Source organism: Delphinus delphis, chromosome 7 (assembly GCF_949987515.2).
Source record: "Delphinus delphis chromosome 7, mDelDel1.2, whole genome shotgun sequence".
NCBI classification, from domain to species: domain Eukaryota; kingdom Metazoa; phylum Chordata; class Mammalia; order Artiodactyla; family Delphinidae; genus Delphinus; species Delphinus delphis.
The window spans coordinates 28,311,819-28,330,552 of NC_082689.1; the positions used below are offsets into that span (position 1 = coordinate 28,311,819).

General features: G+C 41.3%; 1 protein-coding gene across 3 annotated transcripts in view; it reads left to right on the forward strand.

Moving 5' to 3' along the window:
- Positions 1-18,734, forward strand: part of PLEKHM3 (pleckstrin homology domain containing M3) — a 183,259-nt gene that overhangs the window by 48,953 nt on the left and 115,572 nt on the right. The window lies entirely within an intron of this gene.

Genomic DNA, 18,734 nt, shown 5'->3' on the forward strand with positions numbered 1-18,734 from the left:
AGTGCAAATTCCTGTAATTACCGGCATTGTGTCCTCTCTGAATGGCACATAATACAGCAGAAGCCATTCCTAATTGAGACCTTACAGGAGGTACAAATCCTCTCTTTGTTCAGCCTGACAAATTAGTGCCAGAAAGTGGCAGGGTCCGAGTGGGAATCAAAGGCAAGAAACACAAAGATGGAACTTAAGGCTACAGTAATAACCCTCTCTTGTCCTGAAGGGAGAAAAGGAATGACCAATGAAAAATGAAGTTTTTTTTGTTATAAATTCCCTTGACATGACAGCACCTTGGGGCTGCTCTATTTATTTAGCAGAAGTGATTAAATAGTAATACAACAGGACTGCCCATTGTTTCCACGGGTGCCCCCCACCTCACAGACCCCTGCTGCCTCGGCTAATTGATTGACAATGAACCTCTGATAAAGAAGTATGTTGTTAGGACCTGAGGTGGGGGGAGCCTTTTCTCCCTCTCTTTGTGTGTTTGAGTGAGTGAGTGTGAGTGTGTGTGTGTCTGAGTGTGAGTGTGTGTGTGTCTGAGTGTGAGATTTCCTTTTTGCTTGCATTGCACTCCAGTTTTTCTTTGCCCCGCCCCTTTTCTCCCCTTCTTCTCTCCCCTTGCTTCCCGCCACCCCTCCACCCCTCCACCCCAAGCTTTTCAGCAGTTGCTCCCAGCCGACATTCACAAGCAGGTAGTGAGGAATGAGGATTGTAGTGCATGCTTTTGACAAATTTATCTTTGGAGCAAATTTCCTCCTCTCCCCCTGGTCCATTTAAGGCAGAGCAGCTGTGTGAGAAGAGAGAAAAGGGTAAGAGGGCTGATTATTGGTTCTTTAAGGTCAGAAAAGTGTTCTTGTTTTTGTTTTTTTAGTTTCTCATTTGTGGGAACGGATGTCTGAAGCTAGTCTTTCAACTAAGAAGCTGTGCACTAATAACATTTACATGTGTGTGTGTTTTGGAGGTGTTGTGGAATAAGAAATAAAAATTTGAATTATTTAATCTCCCCTCAGTTCCTGAGAAGCCAAGATTGATTATTTTAGGATAGAACCTGGCTGCTTGTGGTGTAACTCAGCACCCCAAGATTGCTGTAAATTGTGGGAAGAGGACCAAAGGCCTCTAGGCAGATAATTAATAGCCCCTGGTTATATATGCCCAACTAGCTAAGCTGAAGCTAAATCCCTAATTTAACTCTGTTACAGCTGCAAAAACAAATCATTTCAAGCCCCTATGAAAGCAAAATATATTAAACAAACAGTATCGACCTTGTTAATACCACATGGCATTTCATGTGATAAATGAGGGTGTCTTTCTGGCAAAGGCCTGTTTTATGACATCGTTTAGACATAAAGGATACCTTTACCCTGGTAATATAAGCATCCCTGATAGAAAGTATGGAGTGGTTAATTATTCATTACATAGCCGCCAGTCTGAAAGTAAGCAATATTTCTGAGTTGGGCATAGTTACTTACTTATTGGCCTCAGAGTAAATCATGCAGAATGGCCATTCTTAAGAAAAAGAGAAATTGAATTTGGGAACTAGTTGTGCATGTGAGTCTAGGTAAAGAAAGGTCTGTAGGCTTTCAAGTGCCAAGAAGGAAAGTTATACAACTTATAACTTAGGCTCCTGAAAAAGCAAATTCTAGCATAGCCAAAAATCTGTTTTGATTCCCGTGTGAAAAATTAGGGTATCCTCTAGTAGCCAAAATGCCAGATCTCCTAAGGCAATGAGAGACAGAAATAAAAAGACATTGACTTTCCATGGTATCTTTACTACTATTTTCAAATTTGTCTCCCACTTATTAGGGATAGTAATACAGTGAAGATTTCTTTGACTTAAGGAATAGGCAAGTAGCCAATTGGAGGAGAAAAAAACAATTAAGGAAGACTCAGCTACGCCCCTCAAAACATATAAATAGCTTGGATAAATGAGAATTGTTGAGTCCATTGTTGCCTTCTCATTTTGTATTGTCTAAGTTATTTTGTTTTTGAGTGTATTTGACTGTTATCTCCCAGAGAAGTAATCTCTAGTTAGTTAGTTAGTTAGTTTTTTGTGCGTGCTGGAGGGCTAAGTTTTATTTACCCAACCTTGAATATGACCACGGAGGGGTTGCTGACAGTAAAATCCTTAAGTGGAGTTTTAGTGGAGGGTTTATTTCAACAAGCATTTATTAAACCCTTCATGTACACCACACACATGCTCTACCGGGCACCTCAGGATATCTAAGTGGGAGTGAGGTGCAGGCTGTGCTCTTCAAAGACATCTAGAATAACCACCCCAAAAAAAGGGTATGGGGGGTTGGATGGGACTGAGAGACAAAGCGGTCAAGCATCATGGCCACTGGTTTGGAGACCCATACATCCATGTTTGAGTTCATGTCAGAGAATCCCTGTTGTAGAGAACTTGAAAGCTCAAGTGCTAAAGGGTGTCTCTCCTCACTCCCGCATTTTAAACTTTATCCTCCTACTTCCTGCAGAATTAATCTCAGGGGAACATCGCCTCAGCTTTTAGTACCATCTGTCAAAGATAAAACTTGAATTTCTCTTATGTGCTCATTAGGTAGTAGGTGAGATGGGAGATATAAGACAAGCATAGATGTGGCCTGGACCCCCAGGACTTTATAGTCTGGTTGAAAATGCACAAAGGAAAAATGAGGGATTACTAGGCAGTTAAGTCAGATCCATGCTTAGTGTTCAGAAAAGCATTTGGCAAAACCCTCAAGACAGAGAAACTTGGGTTATCAGAGACTTTAGTTATGTCATTTTGTGAATGGTGAATGATTGGCAGCTCTACCCAAGGATTATTGACTAATGGATTCCTTTCAGCCTAGAATGTTGTCAGTAAAGGTACATGATAACAATGAGAAGCAGCACACTTTAGTAATTAAGAACGAGGACTCTGGAATCAGACTGGCTACGTTTCTAGATCTGCTACTCACTAGCTCTGTGACTCTGGGTAAATTACTTAACCTCTCTGTACCTCCATTTAAAAATCTCAGATGTGAGAAAATAATCACATCTACCCCAGAAGTTTGTAGTAAGAATGAAATGGGTTAAAAGGGCTTGGAACAGGGCCTGGCACATGGTAAGTGCTATATAAGGATTAGCTATTTTTATTATTTGCCCACATAGGACAATAATTACCTGGATAAAGATATCATAGGCATACTTACCAAATTTGCAGCTATCTCAAAACTAGGTTGGACAACTAATATGTTGAATGAGAGAATGGAGATTCTGAAACAAGCTAGAGGAATGGACCAAGCAAGGTGAAATTTAGTAGGGATTAATAGATAGGACTATACTTATATTCAGAAAATTAAAGGCAAATATAGAAGGTAGGTTCTTCTGGTCTCATGCTCATGTGGGCCATGGGGAAGCCATGGGGAAGCCAGCATTTGTGCTGTTGTGCCTACACCAAATGGATTCACAAAGCAGGTCCAGAAAGAAGAGAACCCATCCTCACTGTGGCCAGACCCCACCTGGAGATGTCAGTTATGGATGCTGCTCTGGAAGAACAACCAACCACATCTATTGACACCTGATAGGATAGTGAAAGGACTAAAAACCATGCCATGTAACCTGGAATAGGGAGGACACAAGTCGTCTCCACATTATTTGAAGGCTGCCATTTAGAAGAGAAAATAGGCTTACTTTATGTAATTCCACTGGATCAAAGTAACAGAAATGCCCAGAGTAGAATGGATTTTCCCTTATGAAGAGGGTTTGATGGCCATGGGTGAAAATGAGTAGAGTGGCAAGAGCCCTGGCCAATGAGACCAGAAGAACCTCAAGGCCAGTCGCCTAACTTGTCTGAGCTACGTGTTCTCCTCTGCAGGATGAAGAGATTTATTAATTCAGCCCTTCTGCAAATATTTATTGAAGTTCTACTATGTTCTAAGTACTATGCTTGATGTTTAGTGAACAAGATAATCCCACTGTGTGTCCTCACAGAACTTGAAAATCGGAAGCCAATTAAATAAGTAACGATAGCACACGAAGGTCTTTGAGTTTCCCTCCAACGCTTCCATTTGTCTGGGATATTTTAGAGGGGATGGTTTTGCTCTGTATGGTCCCTTTTTTATTTCTCATTCTGTGATTCTTTGAATGTCTATAGAAGATTAGGGGAAATTAGATTAATGTGATCCTCTATTTAAACCTCATTTAATAAGTAATACCTTTTCCCTGTGGGTAAGAGAATTTAAAACATTAGAAATATCACTTGACTAAGAGGACAGGAGATGGGAATTTTTTTTTTTATTGACTCTGATGTTTGTCATTGGATAAATTACTTTTTTTGCAGTCTAAGTTTCTAGGTCCAGGAAATTCATTTTAAATAAAAATAAATGTATATGAAGAATGTGAATATACACTGAAATAGTACCATGACTATGGAAGAAGAAGAATGTTATATAATTTGGGTTTTGAACTATTTCACATCCTAAAATTCAGAGAGATTTGATCACTTTATATAAGTAGGCCGTTTGATTTTATAGGATATAAATTTGCTTTTTTGATTTATTCCTGGTATTCTCATCACAGAAGTCACATGTTGGTCTTTGATATGTTTCAGAAGAATAAAATCATTTTGAATTTCAGAAGATAGGGATCTTTTGATAGACCTTCCTGAACTTCATAGGCCATAGCTGTGCTATCTTTTTTTTTTTTTTTTTTTTTTTTTAAAGCTGTTCATTTCTCCTAGTCTTTGTTGCTATACTTTGGTCTGGAAAGTTCTTGTCCCTTTTTGTAGCTTCCTTTATGGTTAACATTGTTCTCATCATGTGTTCATTTCCGGCTAAACTTCTAAAGTAAGTGTTAATATACTATTGGACTCTATGTTGAGTTAAAAGTTTCTATTTACTGACCTTTCATTGGGAGGGAAATTGGTCTTGGTGTGGTTTTAGGACAGACTGGGGTAGGTTCTCTTAATTTCTAACTAAGTTCCTTGAAAAACTAAGCTTTTCATGAAGTCCTAAGAGTAAGAGTTACTGGAGAGGTTTTCTAAAATCTATTATACTGCCTAAAAGCAGAAACATACTTAAGTGAAAAACTTGCCATTTTAAAAATACATCTCTAGATAAGGAAATCTGGTACTATCCTAATACCACCTTATTTCTTGCGTTAATATTTTCATCTAGTCATTCATTCATTCATTCAACATACATGGGCCACATACAGTCCCAGAAACTGAGGCATGGGAGTAAACTAAAAGTTCATTTTAGCAGAAGAAAATATGACTGTAGACAAGACTTTATACCTTGAAATATGCTAATATAGAAAATATTTTAATTAAATTATATTAATAAAAAACAACATGAAACTCCTTTACATGTTTCAGATGAAAAGTGGAGCAGGCCTGCAAAGCATTGTGCCCTGAGATCAGGGGTGACAGCCAGTGTTTGGGTACAGTTTTGTATTGTGCTTTGTTGAAGACTTGTAGGTGTGAAAAATCCTTTATACCGTCAAAGACTTATTTCCAAGCCTTCCTTGACCACTCTTCCCAAACCCCGCCTGAATTCCCCAGGTAAATTTGAGCATTCCTCCTGCTTGACTCCACCCACCTCCACTGTCTTGGACCCATGGGCCTATGACTTGTGTCTCACTTTTTTGAGGGCAGGACCCCAGCACCTCTCAGACTAGTGATTGGAGCACCATGTGCATGGTGAATCATGAGCTTGATGTGGGGAGCCTTGGTTGGACTCTTCCCTAGACCTGTTGAAGTCAGTATCTCTAGGATCAGGCCTAGAGATTTCACAAACTTTCCAGTTGATTTGCACACATACAAAGTTTGAGAAACCACCAGCCTAGCCCATAGAATGTTCTTAGTGAATGGATCAAGTCATATTTCAGTTTTCTCTAGGTTATATAAGCTCATTTCCTTTAACTGTTTCTTCTACATATATTCAACATTTTAACCATTTAGTATCAACCTGCTGATAAGCTCTAGGGTTCCATATCCTCATTATATTCTGGAAACTACAATGATGTTCTCTTAGGGTTCTACCCAGTGCTGTATACAAATGAAGGAAGTGATGAGCTCAAGTCCTTGACCCACATTTTGGCTTCTTTTTTTAAGACATCCTAATGATATGTTTTTATTTTATACTTGATAAGCATATTTAGTATTTGAATTTTGAAAACAGCTTTTACCTCCCTCACCTTCTTTGCTCCCAGCCTGGTCATCGTTCACGTAGATGACTACAGTGGCCTCCTAACCAGGCTTCCTGCTTCCATTCTAACCTTTTATAAATCTTGCCTTAACTACAGCGAGCATGATCTTATTAAAATTCAGATTGACCCTGGTAGACCTTTCTTTACCATTTTGCAGTGGCTTCCCGCTTCTTTTGACATGAAGACCAGCATTTTTACAATGACCCCCCTCCCATGATTTTGCCCCTGCCCACCTCCTAACCTTCAACTCTTGCCCTCTTGTCACTCTCTCCCACACTGAGTTCCAGCCACACTGACTTCACTCTGTTCCTCAAATGTACTACTTCCTTCCCACCTGCCTCAGAGCCTCTCCATGTGCAGTTGCCTCTCCCTGGAATATTGCCATCCTCACCACTACCCCCAACGCATTCTTCAGGTCACTACTTAAATATTCCTTTCTCAAGAACAACCTCTCCAACCAACCCCTCAGACTAACTTAGGACCTTTTTAGTTCCCTCTGCTATCATGCTGATCTAATACCTCCAGAAAAGTTCCAGAAAGCAAAACTTGAATTTGTTGGGCATCAGCAACTATTTGCATAACATTTACATTGTATTAGAGATTGTAAGTAATCTAGAGATGATTTAAAGTATATGGGAGGCAGTGTATAGGTTATATGCAAATACTACACCCTTTTATATAAGGGACTTGAACATCTGTAGATTTTGTTATCCACAGGGGGATCCTGGAACCAACACCCCATGGATACTCAGGAATGACTGTATTATTACAGCTTTGTTAGAAAGGATACAAATAAGGAAGAGCCAAATGAAGAGACTCAGAGGGCAAGATCAGGGAGGGCTCCAAACACAGAACTTCCATGCCCTCTCCCCGTGGAATCAGGGTGCATCTACCCCTCAGCACACCAATGTGTTCATCAACCAGGATGTTCCACAGAGCTTCAGTGTCTAGTTTTTATTGGGGTTTCATTATATTGGCACAATTGATTGAATCATTGACTTTGGAATTGAACTCAATCTCTAGCTCCCATTCCCTCCCCCAGAGGTCAGGCAGGCTCATAGTCCCAAGTCTCTAATCCTGTGGTTGATCATTCTGGTGACCACCCCCCATCCTGAAGCTATTTCGTGGTCCACCAGGACTTACTTCATTAGCATTAACTCAACTGTGATCCAAGGGGCTCATGAATAATAAAGATACCTGTGTCACCGAGGAAATTCCAAGGGTTTTAGAAGCTCCCTCCCAGGAACTAGGAAGAAGGACCAGATAGTTTTTTATGATACAACAGCTCAGGATATTGAGTGGGCCATTTCCACAGCAAAAACAGAACTTGGATGAAAAGAGGATGTGATATTGTGGTTGCCCTTCAAAGAGTGAGGAAGGTATGGCCTGCTGACCCTGTTCCCTCATTTCTGGTGAGCTACTGGTGGGTGCCTTCCAGCACTGACTGCATCTGCCAGGGGAGGGGAGATTTCTGGTGGTATCTTCCTGGATCCCTCTGGAACTGATCAGCTTCAGAAGCCGATAAGAAACTGGCTGGCCTTGGGCTGCCCAGCCTGGCTACAGCCCTCCCAGAGCCCCAGCTCAGGGTGGTGGGGTGATGGACACGTCCATGACTTTGTGATTCCTGCTCTCTCACCCAGGTACCACTCTCATATCTTGGTTTAAAGTAGAGTGTTTCCTTTTTAAATAGCTATAAATAAAAATGATCAACAAAATTAATTTTATATATTACCTTTAACTGAAAATAATCTAGTTTATGCTATACACAACTTCTAGACATGGGAGCTAGGGTTCCAAAACCAAAGACATGTAGGCTTGTATCAGTTTCCAAAGAGTGAAAAATCACATTCTTTTTTAAATCCAGCTTTATTGAGACGTAATTCACAAGTAACATTGTGTAACGTTAAGGTGTACAATGCGATGATCTGATACATGTATATATAGTGAAATGATTGCCACAAAAAGGTCACCTCACAGTTACTTTTTTCTTGCTTTTTTTTTGGGGGGTGGTGAGAACTTTTAACATCTACTCTTTTAGCAACTTTCAAGTATACAGTACAGTATTATCAACTATAGTCATCATCATTCTAACCAGGTCTGTACTAGTATGCCAAAGGTTGTGTCTTGTCCATATTTTTTCCAGTAATGTAAATAAATCATGTGGGGCTGAACCAAAAGCTTTGCTAAAAATCACTTTCCCCCTTAAATCACGAGGCCCATACCTCTGACACAGAGGATAGACTTAGTTTGAAAGCCTTGGTCTCTTTCTTCCTTTACCAATAAAGTTGTTCTTCTCAACCTCCAGAGTTTTAGAGACCAGACAAAATAATAGACACATGATTTGGTGGCTGGGAAGCATCCAGACTCAGTAGGATAAGTAATAAATTAGGAGCACAAGAGCCTAGTCTTCTGTTTACAGCCCTGCTACTGATTTATTACACAGCCTCAAGCTAGCCTTTTCACAGCCTTGCAGGTCAGCATCTTTGACACTATAACTTGAGGGACGATTAAACTGTCTTGACTATGTACAATTCAAATGTTACAAAATGTCAGTTGCACCCAAAGTGCCAAATATTATATATCACTGCATTTTATCCCCAGAAAACATGGGGGGGAGGTTCTCTCTTGGATGAAGAGAGGTCTTGTTGTGACCTAAAAATGAATGGGAAACCTTTAGGAAAATGATATTTCTCATCTGCTGTTAGGATGAAGAATTTTAACTGAGTAAAAGGTGTCCAATAATGTGGGGGATTTCCTGGCTACCCCTTGAGCCCAGCTGTCCTGTACGACCCTCTTCTTAATGACCTTCACCCACCAATAGGCATGCTCTGGTTTCCTGATTACCTCCCTCTTTCCTTCCCGCTCCCATCGTTGGATCCTGCCTGTCTGAGCTGTCATCCGTATAGAGGCTTTACAGGGTTAATAAATCATGCTTCTTCATTCTGCTTCTAGAGGTCAGGAGGATGGAGATCAAGATATCGCATGCATCGCTCATAGATCACATGTAATATTATAGAATGGACCCTTAAATTAGATAGACTTATTCATGTGGTCACAACTGGAGTCCCTAAGACCATGTCCTCTCTCCATAGCAGACAGAAAAACTGCTCCCTGCAGGCCAGCTGACGTGCCAAGGTCCTTCTTCTAAACTCCCCGGTCAGATACCTCATTTTTTTTTATCTGTGAGGAGCGCTGGATAAGCACTGGGGAAAGAAGCTGGGAATATTACTCTAGGAAGTTCCGCTCAAATGGCAACACGAAGACCAGGGAACACACGTTTCCTACTTGAAGGTGTCGTGTGCTTTTTTTTTTTTTTTTTCCAGTGTCCATAAATAAAAGTTTTATTGGCACACAGCCGCACTCACTCATTTATGGCTGTCTGTGGTTGCTTCTGAGTTGTAGGTGTTTCTTTGTGTCTTGCCTACCAGCTCTAAATATCCTGACACAAGCAGCCTGTCTTCTTCAAGTATGAAACATATGGTTAAAAGATCAGCCTTGGTGGCGGTTGCAAACCTGTGTTTTTAGAGAGACTGGAAAGCAGGCCAAAGAAGGCATAAGGGGAAGAGTAGGTAAAGACAGTAGACCAAGGCAGTGCCTAAATCTTCTAGAACATAAAGGATTTGGTGTGGGGTGAAAATGCCGGAATTCAGCACGGACTTAAAGGAAGCTGATGAAAGTGATTTTGTTTTTTACTTTGAGGCCATTCCTAGTACTATTCGGATCCACTCTCATGACTTTAATTTTATCAAATTGTTGTCATTACTAAAATAGCTCAAGTAGAAATTACTCTAAGAGATGCTGTCAGGGTTTCTTCAGAGAGGTTTCAGCAAAGAAGAGGAAAGGTTGTGTTTTAAAGATACTGTAAAGTTCAAAGAGATGAGACTCTCACAAAATAAGGAGAGACAAACAAGCATTGAGAATGGAGAGTAACGTGGAAGAGAAGTCAGAGGGGACCCTGGTGGGACAGTGTGTGTGACAGAAGCTACAGGCCAGATGAGGCTGATGGACGTGAAGCCTTCTGTATACACACTGGAAGGAAACCTAAGTTCCAGAACAGAAAGGAAAGGCAGGTGCTTTTCAAGTAAATCAAAAAGATAATCTGAACTTCAAGCCAATCAGAGGTTATTGACCTTTCAAAGCAATCATAATAGAGATGCAACTTGGGAATCACGAAAAGAGTTAGTGGTGGTTTAATATAATGTTAAATACCAAGGGAAATCACTGTAGAAAGAACATAATTGGGACACACGATGGATCCTATGTGAGGAAAAAGGGTTCAGAGCAGGGCTGAGATTAAGGTGAGGGGAGTGAGGCGCTCGTTTGGGGCACAGAATTTAAGGAAATGCCAAAAAAAAAAAAACAAAAACAAAACTAAACCCTCAGTAACCAAGATAAATATTATTTTAATGTAATATTATTTAAAAATCAAAATTAATACAAAAAAAATCCATGATGAACAAATAAAAAATCGTTAATAGAGGTAGGATCAGTATGATGGATTTTTCCTTTTGCCTCAGGTGCTAATATGGTTCAGAGGAACATTCCAGTAAGACAGTTTACTTATGAAGATGTCTTCCCCCAAAGCTTTCAGCATGTAAGTTCCAAGTTGCTCAGCCCAGCATTCGCTTTGTTAATGTTGAGGGTGGTGAGGTTGACCTCCCTTTTCTGTCTAGGATTGCAGGGGTGCCAGATGGGGAATCCTGGTACTTCCACATTTGAGATAGAACTGAAGTGGGTGGTGTGTAAGCTGTGACCGAGGAGCATTATTCCACCACCGGCAGCCTGCATGTCTAAAATCATCAGCTGAGTTTGGCCCCTTCTGTTTCTGCCATTGTTTTTCAAGTAAGGGTTATTGGTAGCAAGTATTTCACCAGAAGGATTAATTTATGAAGAGAAGAGCCCCAGGCTTGGAGCAGATGTTACTCGCAGGTAGTCTAGTAGATGGTGGTGCAGTGTGGACAAGGCCTCTCTCTGGAGGCATCTCTTTTGTCTAAACTAACCTAGCAGCATGAATCATTTTCTTTAGATAAGAAAGCAGAGCTGGTGAAAGGGCTTTTCCTCCTCATAATAGATGGTATATCCATTGCTTGCAGAGAAAAGTGACTAAGTAGGGTCAGTACACGGACCTTTTATCTTGCCCTCTTTGTGCTGTTGCAGGGTTTCTCAACAGTGGCACTATTGACATTTGGGGCCAGATAATCCTTTGTTGTGGGAGGCTGTCCTGTGCATTGAGGAATGTTTAGCAACATCCCTGGCCTCCATCCATTAGATGCCAGTAGCTACCCCCACTCACCCTTTTGTGGCAACCAAAAATGTCCCCGGTTGGGACAAAACATCTCCCCTGGTTGAGAACCACTGTGCTATCAAGAAACAAGGGCAACCAACTATGTCTCCTCTTCCTCACTTCTTTATAAAGTAGTAAGTGTCTTCTGCTGAAATGCATGTTGATTATTTTGTACCACCTAATGGTTTGTAATGAGACCTCAGCCTCTTAATGGGTAGGTTTAAGTAAAAGGACTAGGTTATAGTAATAGAACCCTCACCAACCAACATTCAGTATAATATATCAGATGCTTTCAGTCACAAGTAACAGAAGATTGAATTCAGATTGATTTGTACAATAAACGGGAATTATTCTCAATCAGCTTAGTTTTAGGCATCAGTTGATCTGCTAGTTCAAATTTTTTGAACTATTTTTTTTTTAATTTAATGCTTCAAACAGCATTTTCTCATTTAAACCACCCGCCCCTTCTGACTGATAGCTTTCTCATATAACGGTCGCAGGCTCAAAATGCCATGGGCCTCTTTGACAATCCCCTTGCCATGCTCTCCCCATGAATCGCCTACCAAATCATTTACACTTTATCTCCCAGTATCGCCTTCTTTTTCCCCCTACCTGCTCCCAAGCCCACTGCCTACCCAAGCTCAGTCCAGGGCAGTAACTTATCGACTGGTTCTCTCCCCTCCCAGTGTTTTCTTGCCAATTAATCTTTCCAAAGCGCAGATTGCTGTTCTGCTTCTAACAACTCTAGCTGTTCCTGTATCTTACTCGTTAATACTCATCCCGTATTGATTAGTAAGGACTTCTGCCCTGAGCATTAGGGAGTCTTATGTTCAGTTTACCATTCCAAGCTCTTTTCCTGACACCCCTCTAGTTACAGTGAGCTTCAGACAACTAGAATGGTTCATGTTTTCCAAATGAGCTTCCGTTTTTCTGACTTGAGCCTTCCTTTTCCAAAATCTCTTTTTTTCTTCAAGGCCCAGCTCAAATGCCCCTATGTCTATACAGCCTTCCTCGATCTCTACAGTTAGAGTGATTGCTTCCTCCTTTGCTCATCTCTTACTGTCTTCTACTTGCCACCTTACAGATTTGTATTCTTGCCCCCGCTTCACCGTTCATATTCAGAGGAGATGCTAAAGCATGTGAGGTCCAAGGCTGAACGCATTGATGAGCTAAATTGTGTTCTTTTGTATAACTGATTCATATTTTCTGTGCTTGTCATATTGTCATCCACAAGGAGACAATTTATGTGATATCTTCCGTATGGAGATAGCTACGTGGAAATTCACCTATAGAGTTCATTGTTGTTCCTCACGAAGTGCCGTATTGGGTGTTTCATCTAGGTCCTACCTTTTTCACTAGATGTACAACCATGGACAGAATTACTGTATCACCCTCTGTCTCAGTTTCTTCATCTGTAAAATGGGGATAATACCTACCTCACAGAATGATAAGAGAATTAAATGAATGTGTGTGTGTGTGTGTGTGTGTGTGTGTGTGTGTGTGTGTGTGTGTAAAGTGCTTATAACAGAACCTGGCATATAGTAAGCACTATGTTAGTATTTGTTTATCCATTTGCCTATTTCTGTATTATTTCCATTTTAAATTTCTTACCATTTCTTGAAAGTCCTTAGGAAAAGGAAAAGAACAGACAGGCATAGAGGTTAATGAGAAACTCTAAGAGGAAAACAAGTATGAAAAAAATACTAAATTTAGACTGATTTAAATATACTAGATATGAAATTTATAACATTTCTTATTAAACTTATCTTACACTACTCTAAATACTGGTATTGAAGCATCATATCATAGGAAAAATTAAAAGTAACTCAACAATTCAAAACATTTCTTTGGAAATGAAAATCCGTGTCACAGATCACTATAACTCGCTGTAGCTATTTAGTAGATAGAAAAGCAGTCAGAATCTCTCAAGCAGTGCACATATTTACTTACTTGCCTTAGCAAAAATCAAGATTTATTGCCTTTCAAGATAAATTTTGACTAAATATTGACTCTAGGTTCTCAATCATTGTTTACCTGAAAGACCAATAAATCTTGACACTTCTCAACTTGAGTTGGAGTCTACTTGGTATTTATTCATTTATTTCATACGATTTATAATCTTAATAACAACATTCCATGAAATTAAACAAATAAACATTATAGAGTTTAGCAAGAGCAGAAAGTCTTTAGTTTCTTTTTTTTTTCTTTTTTTCTTTTGCTGCAGAACCGTTTTTGTTTCCATTTGGCCCACAGCTCGGGAGAGGGCTCCAGGGTGGTTAAAATAACTGCCTAGTGGCTGCAGGGGGCAGAAATTCTGACACCAGGGGCATGCAGAGGGGTCCTTCAAAGTCCACTGGGCTCTGGAGGCTCCTAGTCCTGTTGAAGGGCGAGCCTTCTAAGAGATGCTCACCCAGTCCTGCCTGCAGAGGTTAGTCACGTGCAGTGCATCTCCTTGATGAGTTTCACCTTCTCATCTAGGAAGTGGCTCTCCGGATGTCACAGTGGTGGAGGTCTGTGCAAGCAGAACCCAGGGCCCGCAGATCCCACAGGGCCGAGTTCAGGGTCTTCTCCAGGGTTTCACTCCACTCCTCTTGGGAGGGCTTCTGCATGTCCTGGAGGAGGGCGCGGCCGCCACACTGATTTTGCATCTTGAAGAGACAGTCAGTGCCCTCGTGCTTCTGCTGAGCCAATTCACAGAAGTGGCTCACACCTCCAGAGCCACAGCGTCGCAGTGGAACTAGACGCCCAAAGAGAGGTGGGTGCAGGAGGCCCGCAGATGGCTGACCAGTCAGTTGACAACGGCCTCTACCTCGCTGGAATAATTCTGACGAATCTGGTTGGCAGTAAGGAGCTAACCACAAAAAACGGTGTTGGCCGGTCCCGGAGACAGAGGATGGCGAGGGTCCCAGGGGTCGCGACTAGAAAGGAGGTTGGAGAGTGGTCAGAGACAGGAAGAAGGGGTGTCCCTGCGTCTGTTCCATCCAAACATTGTCAAAACGAGACAGATCCGTGAGACCACCAGTGTGCTGCCTGTATTTTCAGTCAGCAGTGATTACCTGACATGATTTTTCTCTTCATTTCTTACTTAAACATAGCACCTCTAGCTCTGTTAATACAACATGCAAATCGAAACTGACTTAGCAATTTAAATATTCATTGTGGGGGAAAAAAACACCTCAGCTAACAGCTTGTAGAATACTTTAAAATTTTAAACCAATTAGTGTTCGAATTAGGTTTTTTTAAAGATCTTTCTTTGGTTGCCGTAGTCCTGCAAGTATAATCAAGCAGCACGTGATTATACTTGTAGATGACCTCTGTCTTGGACAATTGATGTCTGTTGGTCTCAGTTGCCTCTGTCTGTCTCTCTAGATACAATGTGCCACTGAATAATCCCTGTGTCCAGGCGCAGTGCTCATACTTTGCAAGCCTAACATTTGCCATCTTGCTGTAATGAAAGGAAAATTCCTTAATTAGGTACATCCATAACTTCAGAGGAGTTATTTACTTATGTTCTTAAGGACATAGCTGTCCTGGCAACAGCTACAGTCCATTCTACAAGTGCCACGTTAAATTATCCTAAATGTGGATCAGCCACAGTAGGAACAGTTTCCTTCCGAGTGTTACTTATACTTTTTAACGTGTCAGCCATCTGACTGTGTAGCCCAACTTTTTGAGTCAAACTTTTTTTTTTTTGTGGTACGCGGACCTCTCACTGTTGTGGCCTCTCCCGTTGCGGAGCACAGGCTCCGGACGCGCAGGCTCAGCAGCCATGGCTCACGGGCCCAGCCATTCCACGGCATGTGGGATCTTCCCAGACGGGGGCACGAACCCGTGTCTCCTGCATCAGCAGGCGGACTCTCAACCACTGCGCCACCAGGGAAGCCCTAGTCAAACTTTTGATCAACAATGAGTGACAGTTTCTCTTTACAATCTCTCACTGCCATGAAAGTCATTTATAGACAAACGTAAAATGAAGCCCACCAGAAGAAAATTCTTTTCTGATGAACAGAAATGAATTTCAGTATAGCTTTGGAAGCAACCAGTCAGTACATTTTAGGATTGTATTTGAGTATGTGTATTCCCTCCCATACTTGAAGTTTTCATCCCCTGGGAAGAGAATTCCCTACCAGAGGACTTAAAACCTTACAGAGAAAATAATTTTGAAGTATTGCTCTCCAAAGTTGAGACCATATACCAAAGGGACTACCAGCAGTGAGCCATACTAGTCACATAAGCAATTAGAGGTAGAACACAATTGATTTTTCTTTATTTCCTGTTCTCTTCCTTTAGTTCCATTTGAGATGCTTGTGGATACTATTCTCCTTATAACAGACAAAATGCATACTCAGAGGCACTTGTTTTCATGTGTCGATTCTCCAATCCAAATACTTAATGTCTTGGACTTCCCTGGTGGCACAGTGGTTAAGAATCCGCCTGCCAGTGCAGGGGACATGGGTTCCATCCCTGGTCCGGGAAGATCTCACATGCCGCAGAGCAACTAAGCCCGTGCGCCACAACTACTGAGCCTGCGCTCTAGAGCCTGCTAGCCACAACTACTGAGCCCACTTGCCGCAACTACTGAAGCCCGCATGCCTAGAGCCTGTGCTCTGCAACAAGAAGCCACCACAATGAGAAGCCCAAGCACTGCAACGAAGAGTAGTCCCCGCTCGCCGCAACTAGAGAAAGCCCGCGCACAGCAACGGAGACCCAACGCAGCCAAAAATAATTTTTTAAAAAATTAAAAAAAAAAAATTAAAATGTCAAATACTTCTTGTCTTAATTGATTTTATGACTAAGTAGATGTCTCCTACTTTATGGGTCACCACCTGGTCCCAAAGATCTAGAGTAACTTGGATGCTTGAGACAGGAGAAAGTTTTGGATCACTTATTTCTAAGTAGGTGTTTCTCAGTGTCCCTCACCCTTGCCCTCTTCCTGTTACACTTATGTAGAATTATGTAGCCTCGGTTCCACCTGTGTTAACTTGTGAACACACGTGTGATCAGTCTCACCTGCCAGCTCCTTCCCCTCCTATAGAGAAGGATGCAAGTCTGGGGCCCAGGTTTACTTTGCTTCAACTTCCCTTAGTGGATACCAAAGCTACCTTGCAAAAATCGCTTCTGCCCTGTGTCCAACAATCCTTCGTTTATAAACACCGTGCCCAGCTTTGTGCTAATCTTAGGCTCATTAAACAGAATTTTCTGCTGTATATCCAGTGTGACACCTTATTTTAAAAAGTAGTTATTCAACATTTACTTAATGAGCCAATGGTTACAGACTGTAAGCTAGGAAAGCTAAGTTCTTTATGACTTTCCCCCCTAATTCTTGTAAAACAAGAAGTCATTGAAATCCCCATTTCCATTTTCCTTCATCTTGGAACATCTGATCCCTGGGGTACATGATCAGGCTCCAGGCCTTCAGTCAACATTTGCCCAGTGCTTCCCACAGCTCACTGTCTCCCACCAGAACACTGGGTGGGAGGGGGGAGGCAGGGACAGGGCCGTCCCCTTCGCCTCCCATGGCCGTTGCTCCTTACCCGGCGTGCACAGTAGAGGAGGGATCGAAACTTGCCAGTTTTATTTTGTCTATTTTAACAGAGCAAATGAAAATTTGTCCTCTCACTCTCTTTCTCTTCTTTCCTCTCTTTTATAAAGGCACCTTCTCTTCTATTTGCCCCTGTTCTCTTCTTAGATCATTTCTTCCTTCCAAATACAAAGTCCTGGATTTCCCATACCAAATGAGGTGGAGTGGGTAGCGTGGCTGGCCACACTTAGGAAGCATTGGGTGCATTCTTTCCCTAGTGAGAGAGAATCACCTGGATGTAGACACAGCTCTTGTTACTTTTCTGTTGTGCCCATGAATTTTCCACCTACTGGCCGGGGGAAGGAGGGCTGTAGTTGGGAGCCAGGAAGTAGAGAGAGGTGGTTGGCTTCTCAAGACCTCAACTTCAGTAACATCTCATTGCAGCCAGTTGAGCTAACTAGGTACCCTTGTTAGAAGAAAGACTGTACCCTTGTCGAGAATTATGCCAACGTTTCTGCTTCAACCCCCAGCAACAGATTCTTTTGGGTGTCTATAGTGAAAGGCTCCTTGGGAAATGGACTGTACAAGCAGCAAATAGGATATTGGTTAAATGGTGACATTTGTTTCCCAAAGTGTATCAGAAGGGAAGCTAAGCTCTTCAGAGCATGTGTTCATTAAAGATTTGAAGTGGGGTGGAAAGCAATAAAAAAAAAAAAAAAAAAAAAGGCCAGTGGGTTCTCTTGTGAGATAGTTTTTTGTTCCTATGAATTGAATACACTCTCTGAAAAGTTTCAAAAAGAGACCAAGAAGTATGTTTTTGCTTTGATCCTACATGTGGAGTGTTCCCTACTACAAATGCCTTTTAATTTAGAAACATTGTTGAAAAGTCTGTTTGAAAGTACATGAAAATATAATATGTAAATAAGTTCTAATTAGTTATTTCAATTAATTATTTTTTGTCTCTGCTTTGCAGCTCTATTTTTCTCCTCATAATGTCACTTGTCAGAGTCCAGCTTTGGCCTCCTCCAAAAAATGTGTTTTTCTAACGGTCATTATTAAGAAAACACATTTTTCCCCTTCTGGTTGAAAACCTCACAATGATTAAGTAAAATCCCAGGTTGTGTATCTTTATGGGGAATTGTTTCAGACAGTTTTAGTCCATGATTTGCTAGTAAGATATTAAAGAAAGAAATCTTGCAGTTAATTGAAAGAACGGGTGTCTCCTTCTTCAAATAAATGGTATGTGTTGTTTTTTAGAAAATGAATCTATACCAGGCCACTGACTGGCCTCTAATTTTCTTTCCTGACCATCCTATGTTCTTTCAATGACAAATAGATTGGATTCGGAGATTAAAAGTTTTAATTCTTTCTAAGTCAAATAAGATGCTTCTCAGTGGGGACAGTGAATGCTCTGGAAAAAGTGCCGGTAAAATGAACTGTTGTTTCTACACAGTAAATTTTTGAAAATTGACTAAGAACTTGAAGTGTTGATTTTGGAAGCCTAGAAATTAAACTGTGTGACCAATTATGAACTTTTCACTTAGCAGTCTGCCCACTTGCTGCACTTTACTTAAATCGAATGAGAATTTTAGAGCTTGGAGGGGCCTTTGGAGTCACCTAGAAATCAGGAAACAGTCCTCAGCTTTTACTCACCACAGTCCCTGGTGGTGGCTGGATGGGTAGAAATGCAGGCCCTACCCCAGCTTTACAGAATCAAAATCTCTGGGCCCAGATTGGAGGTGGGGGAGGACTACATTTTTCACA